We start from the raw sequence: 13330 nt of genomic DNA, 5'->3' as shown, positions 1-13330 counted from the left end.
CCAAACATAGCCCAGGTCTGACCACTTCCACCTGTCGACCAGAGCATAAAACTTGGAAATATTGCAAACAGCAAGGCGGATGGTGATAAATGTCAAGAGGACATAGACAGGCTGGTGGAATGGGCGAATAAATGGCGGACAAAATTTAATGAGGGAAGTGAGAAATGATTCATTTTGGTAGGAAGAATGAGAGGAGACAATGGGCGGGATTTTACGGCCTCGCTTGGGTGAGACCAGAAATTCCTGCCCGAGGTCAACGGAGATTTCCGTTGTCGGACCCTCGCCCGTGCCGATTCCGGGACGGGCGAGGTGGTAGAGTTCAGGCCAATATATCAAAAAGGGTCGAATTCTGAAGGGGGGATGCATGAACAAAGGAGTCTGGGTGTACATGTGAACAAATCATTAAAGGTGGCAGAGTAGGTTGAGAAGGTGGTTAATAAAGGGTACAGGTTCCTGGCTTTATCAATAGTGGTGCGGAGTACAAAAGTGAGGCAGTTATGACATACCTGCAGTGATGCATAGGCAGAGGTGGGAGGAGGAGTGTGGGGCTGGGGGTGCTGCAAGGAGCAGCTTCAACTGGAGACTCGCATCCAGCTCTGGGCACCACACTACAGGAAGACCTTAGAGAGGGTGGAGATGCCGGCTTTGGACTGGAGTGGGCACAGTAAGAAGTCTCACAACACCAGGTTAAAGTCCAACAGGTTTATTTGGTAGCACGAGCTTTCAGAGCGCTGCTCTTTTATCAGGTGAGTGAAGTAGAGAGGGTGCAGAAAAGATTCACAAGAATGGTCCCAGGGATGAGGAACTTCAGCTTGGAGAAGCTGGGGCTGATTTTCTCGGAGAAGAGAAGATGAAGAGAAGATTTGATTGGGGAATGATGAGGATTCGGGATGGAGTAGATTGGGAAAAACTGTTCCCATTGGCAGGAGGAACGAGAACCAGTGAACACAGGTTTGCATGTGATGGGCAGAAACAGCAATGGGGACATGAGGAACAACACAGCGAGTGGTTAGGATCGGGAATGCTCTACCTGAGAGTGCAGAGGAGGCAGAGGCCTTCAAAAGAGAATTGACTAATCTTCTGAAGAGAAAGAGAAGGTGGGGAAGTGGGACTAGGTGGATTGCACTTGCAGAGAGCCAGCATGAACGTGACAGGCTGAATGGCCTCCTCCTGTGCTGTAACCATTCTACATAGCTTGTCCCTAATTTATTAAACTCTTTTTGCCCTTTATTCACTTCTTTTCCACTTTCTTCATCAGCAGTTTCACATGTAGTGCAGGTTGCTCCTTGCAGCACCCCCAGCCCCACACTCCTCCTCCCACCTCTGCCTATGCATCACTTCAGGACAAGGATAAAAAGAATTTGATCATTTTTACGCCCCAGCCTTGTTGAGGTATAGCCCTATAGGAGGTAGGATGAAGAAGAGGAAAAGGCATGAGATCGACAGGACAAAGATAGTGTCAAACCAAAATAAAACTGCTTCCTCCACACCGTAATGCACAAACTAAATGTCCAATGTTCCAAAACAAAAATGAAGATATTCCAAGCTGTTTCTTAATATGTTGTGCACTAACCTTTTAAGCAGTCTAAGTTTGGATACTTTTATCACAGATAAACTAGCAATGTAGCTAGCAAGAGGATATGATTAAATGAGGGAAATCACACATTAAAACATGACTGTGCATCTCATGGGAAGGGTATGTGTGTCTGTATCTCACTCCTTGGACGAGTCCATTGTATATTAAACTACTAATCTTAGTTATGCTTTTATCTATCTATCTATCTAATCTCCATTGATATCAATCTATATCATTTCTTAGAGTCACAGAGGTTTACAGCAGGGAAACAGGCCCTTTGGCCCAACTTGTCCATGCCGCCCAGTTTTTAACACTAAGCTAGTCCCAATTGCCCGCATTTGGCCCATATCCCTCTATATCCATCTTACCCATGTAACTGTCTAAATGCTTTTTAAAAGTCAAAATTGTATCCGCCTCTACTACTACCTCTGGCAGCTTGTTTCAGACACGCACCACCCTCTGTGTGAAAAAATAGCCCCATTGTCCCTTTTGTATCTCTCCCCTCTCACCTTAAACCTATGCCCTCTAGTTTTAGACTCCCCTACCTTCACAGTGAGGAAGTTGATGAAGAAATAATGGCGATAAAGGGGAGATAGGAAAAGATTGTTTAGGTTCTTGCAGGAGCTGTAATGAGTGCCACAAAATCAGTCAGATTATCAGGAGCATTGTTAGGAATCTGGGAGGATGGCACCCTCCAGAGCAAATGGGAAAAATGAAGGAAAATGACCTGAGGCATTGGAAGAGCACTTAGACTCACAGGAAGAAAGGCCAGATGTGTTCACCTCCATTTGAGCAGATAATACTAACGGGAGATTTTGCAGTGGAGATAAATGTTTAAAGGACTGACAAAATACAACTCTTACTAGAGTTAGCCAAGTTCGCATTCTTACCCTATAGACTCTTGAATCTTGGGCTTTCTCTAGATATTTTCTGTAGGATAATGACTATTGTGGGGATCGGTTGGCTGGAAGGCTGGTTTGTGATGCAGAGGGACGCCAGCAGCATGGATTCAATTCCCGTACCATAAAGAATCATAGAATCTACAGTGCAGAAGGAGACCATTTGGCCCATCGAGCTTGTACCGACAACAAACCCACCCAGGTCCTATCCCTCTAACCCCCTATATTTACGCTCCTAATCCCCTTGACACTAAGGGACAATTGAGCGTGGCCAATCCACCTAACCCGCACATCTTTGGACTGAGGGAGGAAACCGGAGCACCCGGAGGAAACCCATGCAGACACGGGGAGAATGTGCAGACTCCACACAGACAGTGACCCAAGCTGGGAATTGAACCCGGGTCCGTCGCGCTGTGAGGCAGCAGTGCTAACCACTGTGCCACCGTGAGGTTATTGATGCCTTCTCACACCTTACATTATAGAATCCCTACAGTACAGAAGGAGGCCATTCGGCCCATCAAGCCTGCACCGACAACAATCTAACCCAGGTCCTATCCCCGTAACCACACATATTTACCGTGCTAATCCCCTTGACACTAACAGGCAATTTAGCATGGCCAATCAACCTAACCCACACAGCTTTGGATTGTGGGAGGAAACCAGGAGTGGGAGTTCCCGGCCGCACTCGCCCCCAGACCAGAAAATCCCACCCAACGCCAACGGACCTTTGCGTGGTCCGCTCCTGCCCGCTACGATTCCTGTGGTAGGTGGGATGGGAAAATTCCACCCCAGCACCCAAAGGAAACCCACGCAGATATGCGGAGAACATGCAAACAGACAGTCACAGCCTGGAATTGAACCCGGGTCCCTGGCACCGTGAGGCAGCAGTGCTGACCACTGTGCCACCATGCCGCCCATGCTTGAGGTGTGGTGACCTTCAGGTTAAGCCACTACCAGCTAGCTCGCCCTCAAAGTGGAGAGAAACCCATGGTCATCTGGGACCGTGGCAACTTTACCTTTAATTACTATTGGCTTTGTGCCTCCACTTACAGTTAGCCCAACTGAAAAAGATAAAAATTGACAGTAAACCTCAATAAAAATGAATGTCAATAATCCTTCGCTGATGATTAACTGAAGTGGTAATGTTTTTATTAATCTTTACAAAAAATAGTTTGATTGCAAGAGGAGTTGGAAAATAATTTCTTTCTTATCCTGAAAAAAGGTCATTGCCACCTTTAAATAAGGGAATAAACTATTCTAATAAATGTGAAAATATTAATGCTTATTTCACCTTCCTGTTGGCTTTTGTAGTGTTGTGGAGAATATAGATAGCATCAAAATACTTGCCAGGCGAAATTACTAATCCTGTCAGTGTGTGAGGATTGACACATGCATAGACACACACTTCCACCAACACATAAACACACACGCCCTCATACACACAAGGACATGCCTCCACATGCAAAGGATGGCACAATGGCACAGTGGTAAGCAGTGCTGTTTCTCAGCACCGGGGACTTGGGTTCAATTCTTTGGGTAATTGTTTGTGTGGAGTTTGCAAGTTCTCCACGTGTCTGCATAGGTTTCCTCCCGGTGCTCCGGTTTCTTCCCACACTCCAAAGATGTGCAGGTTAAGTTGATTGTCCATGCTAAATTGCCCCTTAGTATCAGGGAGGTTAGCAGGGTAAATAGGTGGGGTTACGGGGATAGGGCATGGGTGGGATTGTTGTCGGCGCATGTTCGATGGGCTGAATGGCCTCTTTCTGCATGGTAGGGATTCTATGATTCATCCCCATGCATATAAACACACACACAGGTACACACAAAATAAAAACACACACAAGTGCATGTGCACACATATAGATAGCCACTCCCCCCACCCTAAGCGCACATAGATAACACAGAAGCACATGTAAACACATGCATACACAGACAAACACACAGGATCATACAGGCAAATACAGAGAAACACAGTCAAACAGAGTTAAAGTTGATTAAGCTTAAAATCTCCATCATTATTGATGTTAACTTGAATCCTGCACGTTATCAGGCTCAGGATTAAATGACTAGTAAGTGGAAACTGGATTAATGCTAGAAGTTTTTTTTACGTTTTGATTTTAAAGAATACATGGACAAATCCAAATTATTACCAGTTTTTGACAATTAGCAAAACACAAAAGGCTCAAATCGCTAATAATCATTCAAGCATTACATACGCGCAGTTTATAAAGATAAAATTTGGAGATGTTCTTTCAACATTTTACATTCTTTAATGTTTAGGATGCAGAGACAAGTGAATGTAATTCTCAAATGAAGGGAAAAACGTGGTGTGAGTTTAAGGGTTGATGGTAAGTACCCTGAACAACATTTTAGCGTCTGTCTTTATTGATCTTGCTTTTGTTTGACCATACTTATCTGTCCATAAATCACCCGGGCCAATTAGATGTCAGTTAATGCCTACAGTGATTCTCTTTGAAAAGAAAATTTATGAAGTTCAGACAATCTGCTTTTATCAAAACGTACATAATGAAGTTTACTGCTCCAAAGGTTAAATACAAGAATTGTTTGTGCAGTTCATGCTAAGCATAGATTATAAAAATTCCATTTAAGTGATTGCAAGTGAGAAAGTACACATTATTCACCATTCCACGCCTCACGATTTGTTTGAGAGTGATGCAATGATGGCCATTGAGGTCCCGATCTTCTTTGGCCGATGGTGAATGTATGGCGCTCACTTGTCACAGTTACAGCTACCCACAGACATTGCCACAGCAATTTGTGACCTTTGGAACTCTGGTACAGCACAACTATCCCAAGGGGATTTGCATGAACAGGGCAAGACTGTCTAAATGTAAGTTAGATTATTGAATTCAATACAAAATCATGTACCCTTTCTGACCTGGACTCTGTTTCTCACTATATATCCTCAATTTGATAGGTTGAGGATATGCACAGTCACTGGCCCTGTTCATACAGGCCCAGGATCCCCTATGGGGGACATCACATGTTATGGGAGACTCGTTGATTGTAAATTGCAGTGGCAAAGCCCATGGAAAGTCTGGGCGCTACAGTAAGTATGATATGCACTAAGCAGCATAAAATTTCCAATAAATACAAAATCTAGGCCATGACAAAAATAAAGTAAAGTAAAAGTAAACCTTATTTATCAGTCACAAGGAAGGCTTACATTAACACTGAACAAAGAGAACAAAGAACAAAGAACAATACAGCACAGGAACAGGCCCTTCAGCCCTCCAAGCCTGCACCGATCATGTGTTCCTAACTAGACCATCTGTTTGTATCCCTCTATTCCCAGTCTGTTCATGTGGCTATCTAGATAAGTCTTAAATGATCCTTGCGTGTCTGCCTTAACCACCTTGCTTGGTAGTGCATTCCAGGCCCCCACCACCCTCTGTGTAAAATATGTCCCCCGCATATCTGTATTGAACCTTGCCCCCCTTACCTTGAACTTGTGACCCCTTGTGTTTGTCATTTCTGACCTGGGAAAAAGCTTCCAACTGTTCACCCTATCTAGGCCCTTCATAATTTTATAAACTTCTATTAGGTCGCCCCTCAACCTCCGTCTTTCCAGGGAGAACAACCCTAGTTTACTCAATCTCACCTCATAGCTAATACCCTCCAGACCAGGCAACATCCTGGTAAACTTTTTCTGCACTCTCTCCAAAGCCTCCACGTCCTTCTAGTAGTGTGGCGACCAGAACTGGACGCAGTATTCCAAATGTGGCCTAACCAACGTTCTATATAACTGCAACATCATATGCCAACTTTTATACTCTATGCCCCGTCCAATAAAGGCAAGCATGCCATATGCCTTCTTCACCACCTTTTCCACCTGTGCTCCCACCTTTAATGATCTGTGGACTTGCACATCCAGATCACTCTCTGTGCCTATACTCCTGATGGCTCTACCATTTAGTGTATAGCTCCGTCCTGCATTACATCTACCAAAATGCATATTTCGCATTTATCTGGATTAAATTCCATCTGCCATTTCTCCGCCCAATGTTCCAGCCTATCTATATCCTGCTGTATTCTCTGACAATGTTCATCACTATCCGCAACTCCAGCAATCTTTGTGTCGTCCGCAAACTTACTAATCAGACCAGCTACATCTTCTTCCAAATCATTTATATATATCACAAACAGCAGACGTCCCAGTACAGAGCCCTGCGGAACACCACTAGTAAGAGGTTTAACAACACCAAGTTAAAGCCCAACAGGTTTATTTGGGAGCAAAAGCCACAAGCTTTTGGAGCCACAGTCACAGACCTCCACTAGTCAACTAGAACAACACTAGTCACAGACCTCCAATCAGAAAAAGACCCCTCCACTGCTACCCTCTGTCTTCTATGGCCAAGCCAGTTCTGTACCCATCTAGCTAGTTCACCTTTGATCCCGTGAGATTTAACCTTTTGCACCAGCCTGCCATGAGGGACCTTGTGAAATGCTTTACTACAATTTACTGCAATGAAGTTACTGTGAAATTCTCCTAGTCGCCACATTCTGGTGCCTGTTCGGGTCGATGCACTTAACCAGCACGTCTTTCAGACTGTGAGAGGAAACCGGAGCACCCGGAGGAAACCCAAGCAGACACGGGGAGAACGTGCAAACTCCACACAGACAGTGAACCAAGCCGGGAATCGAACCTGGGTCCCTGGCACTGTGAGGCAGCAGTGCTAACCACTGTGCCACCATGCCGCCCCAAAACATAGAAAGGACTGACAACCCCAGTCAGGATAAAACAAAATTGATATGATTGATAAAAACGAAGGAAACTTGGGTTCCTCCCATTTAAAATGATAGCCTTTTGAGTTTCTGTTATTGTCATATGTAGCTTGAAAAGCAGGATGGAAGAAAATTGGTGCAAACTCAATCAGGATAATTTCTTCTGGTGACAGGGGTGGCACGGTGGTACAGTGGTTAGCACTGCTGCCTCACAGCACCAGGGATCCGGGTTCGATTCTGGCCTGGGTGACTGTCTGTGTGGAGTTTGCACGTTCTCCCCATGTCTATGTGGGTTTCTTCCGGATGCTCCGGTTTCTTCCCACACTCCAAAGATGTGTAGGTTAGGTGGATTGGCCATGCTAAATTGCCCCTTAGTGTCCAAAGATCATAGATCATAGAATCCTACAGTGCAGAAAGAGGCCATTCAGCCCATCGAGTCTGCACCAACCACAATCCCACCCAGGCCCTACCCCCATATCCCTACATATTTTATCCACTAATCCCTCTAACCTACGCATCTCAGGAAACTAAGGGACAATTTTATCATGGCCAATCAACCTAACCCGCACATCTTTGGATGTGTAGGCTAAGAGAATTAATGGGGTAAATACATGGGCTAGAGGAATAGCACCCGGGTAAGTTGCTCTGACGGAGAGTGGGTGCAGACCTGATGGGCCAAATGGTCTCTTTCTGCACTTTAGGGATTCTGTGATGATTCTGAAATATGATATTGTGGCACCACAGAAGGGTCATTTAAAAAATCAATCACACTTCTCCTTAACCTGACCCATGAGAAGGCTGTTTTCAATCCATTTCCTATTGCATCAATTTCCCTTGGGCAAAATGTCAGAAATAAAATTATCGTTAATACTATCTAAAACCAAGAAATTATAGCCACTTTTAAGTTGGCTAAATCTATATTCTCTATATTGTCTATATTAGTATTCTGTAACTTGATTTCTGTGTCTGTGCACTGTTTGAGAGCACATTTCCACTCCATCTGACGAAGGAGCAGTGCTCCGAAAGCTTATGGTATTTGCTACCAAATAAATCTGTTGGACTTTAACCTAGTGTTGTGAGACTTCTTACTGTGTTTACCCCAGTCCAACGCCGGCATCTCCGCAACATATGCAGCAGGTCTTCAACGAAATACAGGCCCAGCACTGTGGAAAATCAGTAGTGCAGAAACAATAGAATAATGGCTTCTTACACATACTACAACAGCACTCTGTAGGCAGAGGCAGTGGCGCAGTGGTATTGTCACTGGACTAGTAACCCAGATGAGATCTGGTTCAAAGACTCAGGTTCAAATCCAACCACAGTTGATGGTGAAATTTGAATTCAATATAAATCTGGAATCAAAAGTCTAATGATGACACATGAAACCATTGTCAGTTGTCATAAAAGCCCATCTGGTTCACTATTGTCCTTCACTGAAGGAAATCTGCCATCCTTACCTGGTCTGGCCTACATGTGACACCAGACCCATAACAATGTGGTTGACTCTCAAAGGCCCTCTGAAATGGAGAGCAGTTCATCGAGTCCTACAGTGTAGAAAGAGGACATCTGGCCCATTAAGTCTGCACCAACAACAATCCCACCCAGGCCCTATCCCTATAACCCCATGCTAGCTCCCCTGACACTAAGGGGCAATTTAGCATGGCCAATCCCCCTAACTCTCACATCTTTGGACTGTGGGAGGAAACCGGGGCACTTGACACAGGGAGAATGTGCAAACTCCACACAGACAGTGACCCAAGCCGGAAATTGAACCCAAGTCCTTGGCGCTGTGAGGCAGCAGTGCTAACCACTGTGCCACCATGCCATCCTAGTTAGGGAAGGGCAATAAATGCTGACCCAGCCAATGACGCTGATGTCCTGTAAAATGGATTTTTTTTTAAATCAAAATGACTTTTCAACTCACTCCTGCACCATTACCTCTGGTATCCCCCAAGGAATTATCCTTGCCCTCCACCTTATTTCCCAGCAACATGTTGAGACATCATCCAAAAACACAATAACTTTCAATATGCTCGCTGGCACCCAGCCCTACTTCATCTCTCATCCATCATCCATACTGGATAAGCAGGAACAGTCTCCAGATAATTGTTGGAATTTAATAGCCGATTCAACTACCTGTGACCTAACTCACACCACCAAGTCTAATTGATCCATCACCCGGTGACCTCAGGCCTACACTGGGTCCCAGGTTAAGCATTTCTTGTTCCAAATGCCTCCTTTGAAACCACTCAAATGGTTTCCAACATTCTCATATCTGCAGACAGGTAAGAATAGATTCCATGAGTTGATTAGTCAATAATAAACTGGCCCAGGAAAGATGGACTTACCCTTTGCTGGTTGTAATTTCTGCTGTTTGCTTTTTGTGCAGTAACTTAAAGCGTGGGATTTTAGATGACCAGAGGGCAGAACATTGAAGGCTAGCCGGACACGGTGGTTCAGTGGTTAGAACTGCTGCCTCACAGCACCAGGGACCCAGGTTCAATTCCAGCTTTGGGTGAAGAGTCTATGAACACACTACCACAAGGAGAATTTGAGACGAGTCACGTGGATGCATTAAGGGGGAATATTCATCAACATTTGAGGAAGCTGAAGGGAAGGATATGTTAATAAGATTAGACGAGGAAGGGTGGGAGAAGATTCACGGTGAAGATAAATGTTCATGAATGCCGGTTAGACCAAAGGGCCTGTTTCCGTTCTCCTGCCAACACAGGATGGCTATGCAAAACGGCCACCCTTGTCTGTTGGCATGTGCACGCTTGTCCATGCAGACGCAGAATCCTATGCTGCCATTTGCAGGAGACACAGTTCAGACCCCTGCAGCCGGTCACTCAGGGTTTCAGAGTCCAGTGGCAGGTGGGCAGGCTTCTTATTCTGGGGCTCAGAGTTTGATTTGATGTGATTTGATTTATTATTGTCACATGTATTAGTATACAGTGAAAAGTATTGTTTCCTGCACGCTATACAGGCAAAGCATACCATTTGTAGACAACATAGGGGAGAAGGAAAGGAAAGGGTGCAGGATGTAGTGTTACAGTCATAGCGAGGGTGTAGAGAAAGATCAACTTAGAATAAGGTAGGCCCATTCAAAAGTCTGATGACAGCTGGGAAAAAGCTGTTCTTCAGTCGGTTGATAGGTGGATTTAGACTTTTGCACTTTGTTTCCCCGATGGAAGAAAGTGGAAGCGAGTATGTCTGGGGTGCATGGGGTCCTTGATTATTTGCAAGCAACCATTAAATTGGAAAAAGTCTAACATGGTGACAGGGGCGGCACAGTAGCACAGTGGTTAGCACTGCTGCTTCACAGCGCCAGGGACCCAGGTTCGATTCCCGGCTTGGGTCACTGTCTGTATGGAGGTTGCACCTTCTCCCTGCATCTGCGTGGCTTTCCTCCGGGTGCTCCGGTTTCTTCCCACATTCTGAAAGATGTGCTGGTTAGGTGCATTGACTCGAACAGACGACAGACTGTGGCGACTAGAGGAATTTCACAGTGACTTCACTGCAGTGTAAGCCTTAGCATGTAAGACTTACTTGTGACTAATAAATAAACTTTAAAACTTTTATGGTGGACATATGCAAAAACAATTCAATACAACTAGGTTGTAGAGCTGGTTCAATCAATAACAAAACCTTATATTTATATGGCACCTTTAACATAACAAGACATACTAAGGCACTTAACAGAAGCACCATAAAAATAAAATATGATGGCCAGAATTCTCGGACCATTCACGCCCTGCCACTGCTGCCAGCGAGGATGGAGACTATGGCACTCAGCCAAATCACCATTCATTGTAGCAGGACTGGAGAACGGCTGGAGGATCATAGAATCATAGAATCCCTACAGTGCAGAAGGAGCGGCCATTTGGCCCATCGAGTCTGCACCGACCACAATCCCACCCAGGCCCTATCCCCATAACCCCAGACCTAAGGGGCAATTTAGCATGGCCAATCAATCTTGCCCGCACATCTTTGGACTGTGTGAGCAAACTGGAGTACCCGGAGGAAACCCGCGTGTGAGGCCGGCACGGTGGCACAATTGTTAGCACTGCTGCCTCACAGCTCCAGGGACCCGGGTTCGATTCCCAGCTTGGGTCACTGTCTGTGCGGAGTTTGCACATTCGCCACGTGTCTGCGTGGGTTTCCTCCGGGTGCTCCGGTTTCCTCCCACAGTCCAAAGATGTGCGGGTTAGGTTGAATGGCCATTCCAAATTGCCCCTTAGGTGTCCCGGGATGCGTAGATTAGAGGGATTAGCGGGTTAAATACGAGGGGTTATGGAGATAGGTATTGTTGTTGGTGCAGACTCGATGGTCGAATGGCCTCCTTCTACACTGTAGGATTCTGTGACTCTGAGACAAACTCCACACAGACAGCGACCCGAGGCCGGAATTGAACCCGGGTCCCCGCCACTGAGAGGTAAGCAGTGTTGAGCACTGTGCCACCATGCTGCCCAATCCTGCCCAACATGAGCCATATAAGGAGATCTTAGGTCAGATGACCAAAGCTTGATCACAGAGGCAATTTTTGTTATATTTTATATGATTTAGGAGCTACATTGTTACTTCCACGTACACATGCATATCCAGAATGCCACATCACTCAGCAGTCAGTGCATTGTGACACTACAGACGGTAATCAATACAGAAACAGCCAATGATCTAAAGTGTGATAATGTCAAACCTCTGGAACCACGAGACATAACAGTTTTTAAGGAGTGCCTCAAAGGAGGAAAGCGAGGTAGAGAGATGTGGCAAAGGTATTACAAACCTTAAGGCCTTGCCAACAGAATATGTGGCCCACCAACAGAGGAGCGATTAAAACCAGGAGAGCCAGAATTAGAGGGGTGCAGGTGTCTCGATGGGTTGCGGGGTTAGAGAAATAGAGAGCAACAAGGCCACGGGGAGTGGCGGGGGCGGGGGGTGGGGGGGGGGGGGTGGTGGTGGTTTGAAAACAAGGATGAGAATTGTAAAATGAAGACACTGTTTAACCAGGAGCCGCCCTGTAAGTCAGTGAGCACAGGGGTGATAGGGGAACAGGATTTGGTGCGAGTTAAGGTAGGGAGAGCAGAGTTTTGGATGCTGCTAAGTTTATGGAGGGTAGATTGTGGGAGAGTATTGGATTAGAAAACTTTTGAGAAATAATTAATAAGTAATGCCTGAAGATTCTGTTGTACAATAACATCTCCGCTGACAGCATTCAACACTGATTCAGATGGGGTAACGCTGGTCAAGCTTTAACAGAAAAGATTAACTTGACTGGTATTGCTATAATTCATAGCCCAGAAATACAGCCCAAATCCCACAATTCTGTATATAATCTTCCCAAGGCAGTAAATCCGAGCAACACATCATTTAACAAATTACTTCCTCTACATGTAACAGATGGCGAACTTTCAGAGGAATATCTTCTTCAGTTCTCCGCCCGAAATCAGGTCCAACCTACAGCATCGCGATCCCCACCATGGTTAGGGCAAAGGGGCAGGTTCCATATCCATCCCAACCAGCATGGGGATCAAATCCCCTGCTGTTAGCACAAATGTGATCCACACTGGACGCCCAGTCAACTGAGCCAATCAGCCCCCAGGGAGTCCGAGCTGCTGTGAAACACATGTCATAATCCAGAGCTATGATTGGCGACGGTAGAAGTTCCAATTTTCTTTCTATCTCATGAGCAGCTCTATTGCCTGCCATTGGTGGATGTTGGAAGGAAACACAGAACAGGCGGAATTTTCCCGTTCCGCCCGCCACCGGAATCGTAACGGGCAGGACACGGACCATGCAAAGGTCAGTTGACCTCGGGCGGGGTTTTCCGGCCTTGGGGCAAGCGCGGATGGAAAATCCCACCCTACCTGTTTGTACCCATTATAGTATCATAGAATCCCTACAGTGCAGAAGGAGGCTATTCGGCCAATCGAGTCTGCACTGACTCATACTCGAGCTTAGCCCGTAACCTCACATATTTACCCCGCTAATTCCCCTAAACTACACATCCTGGGACACTAAGGGGCAATTTATGATAGCCAATCCACCTAACCTGCACATCTTTAGACTGAGGGAGGAAACCAGAGAACCCAGAGGAAACACACGCAGA

The sequence above is a fragment of the Mustelus asterias genome, chromosome 10 (assembly GCF_964213995.1).
Source record: "Mustelus asterias chromosome 10, sMusAst1.hap1.1, whole genome shotgun sequence".
Lineage (NCBI taxonomy): Eukaryota > Metazoa > Chordata > Chondrichthyes > Carcharhiniformes > Triakidae > Mustelus > Mustelus asterias.
Note: the sequence above shows the minus strand (reverse complement) of the source record.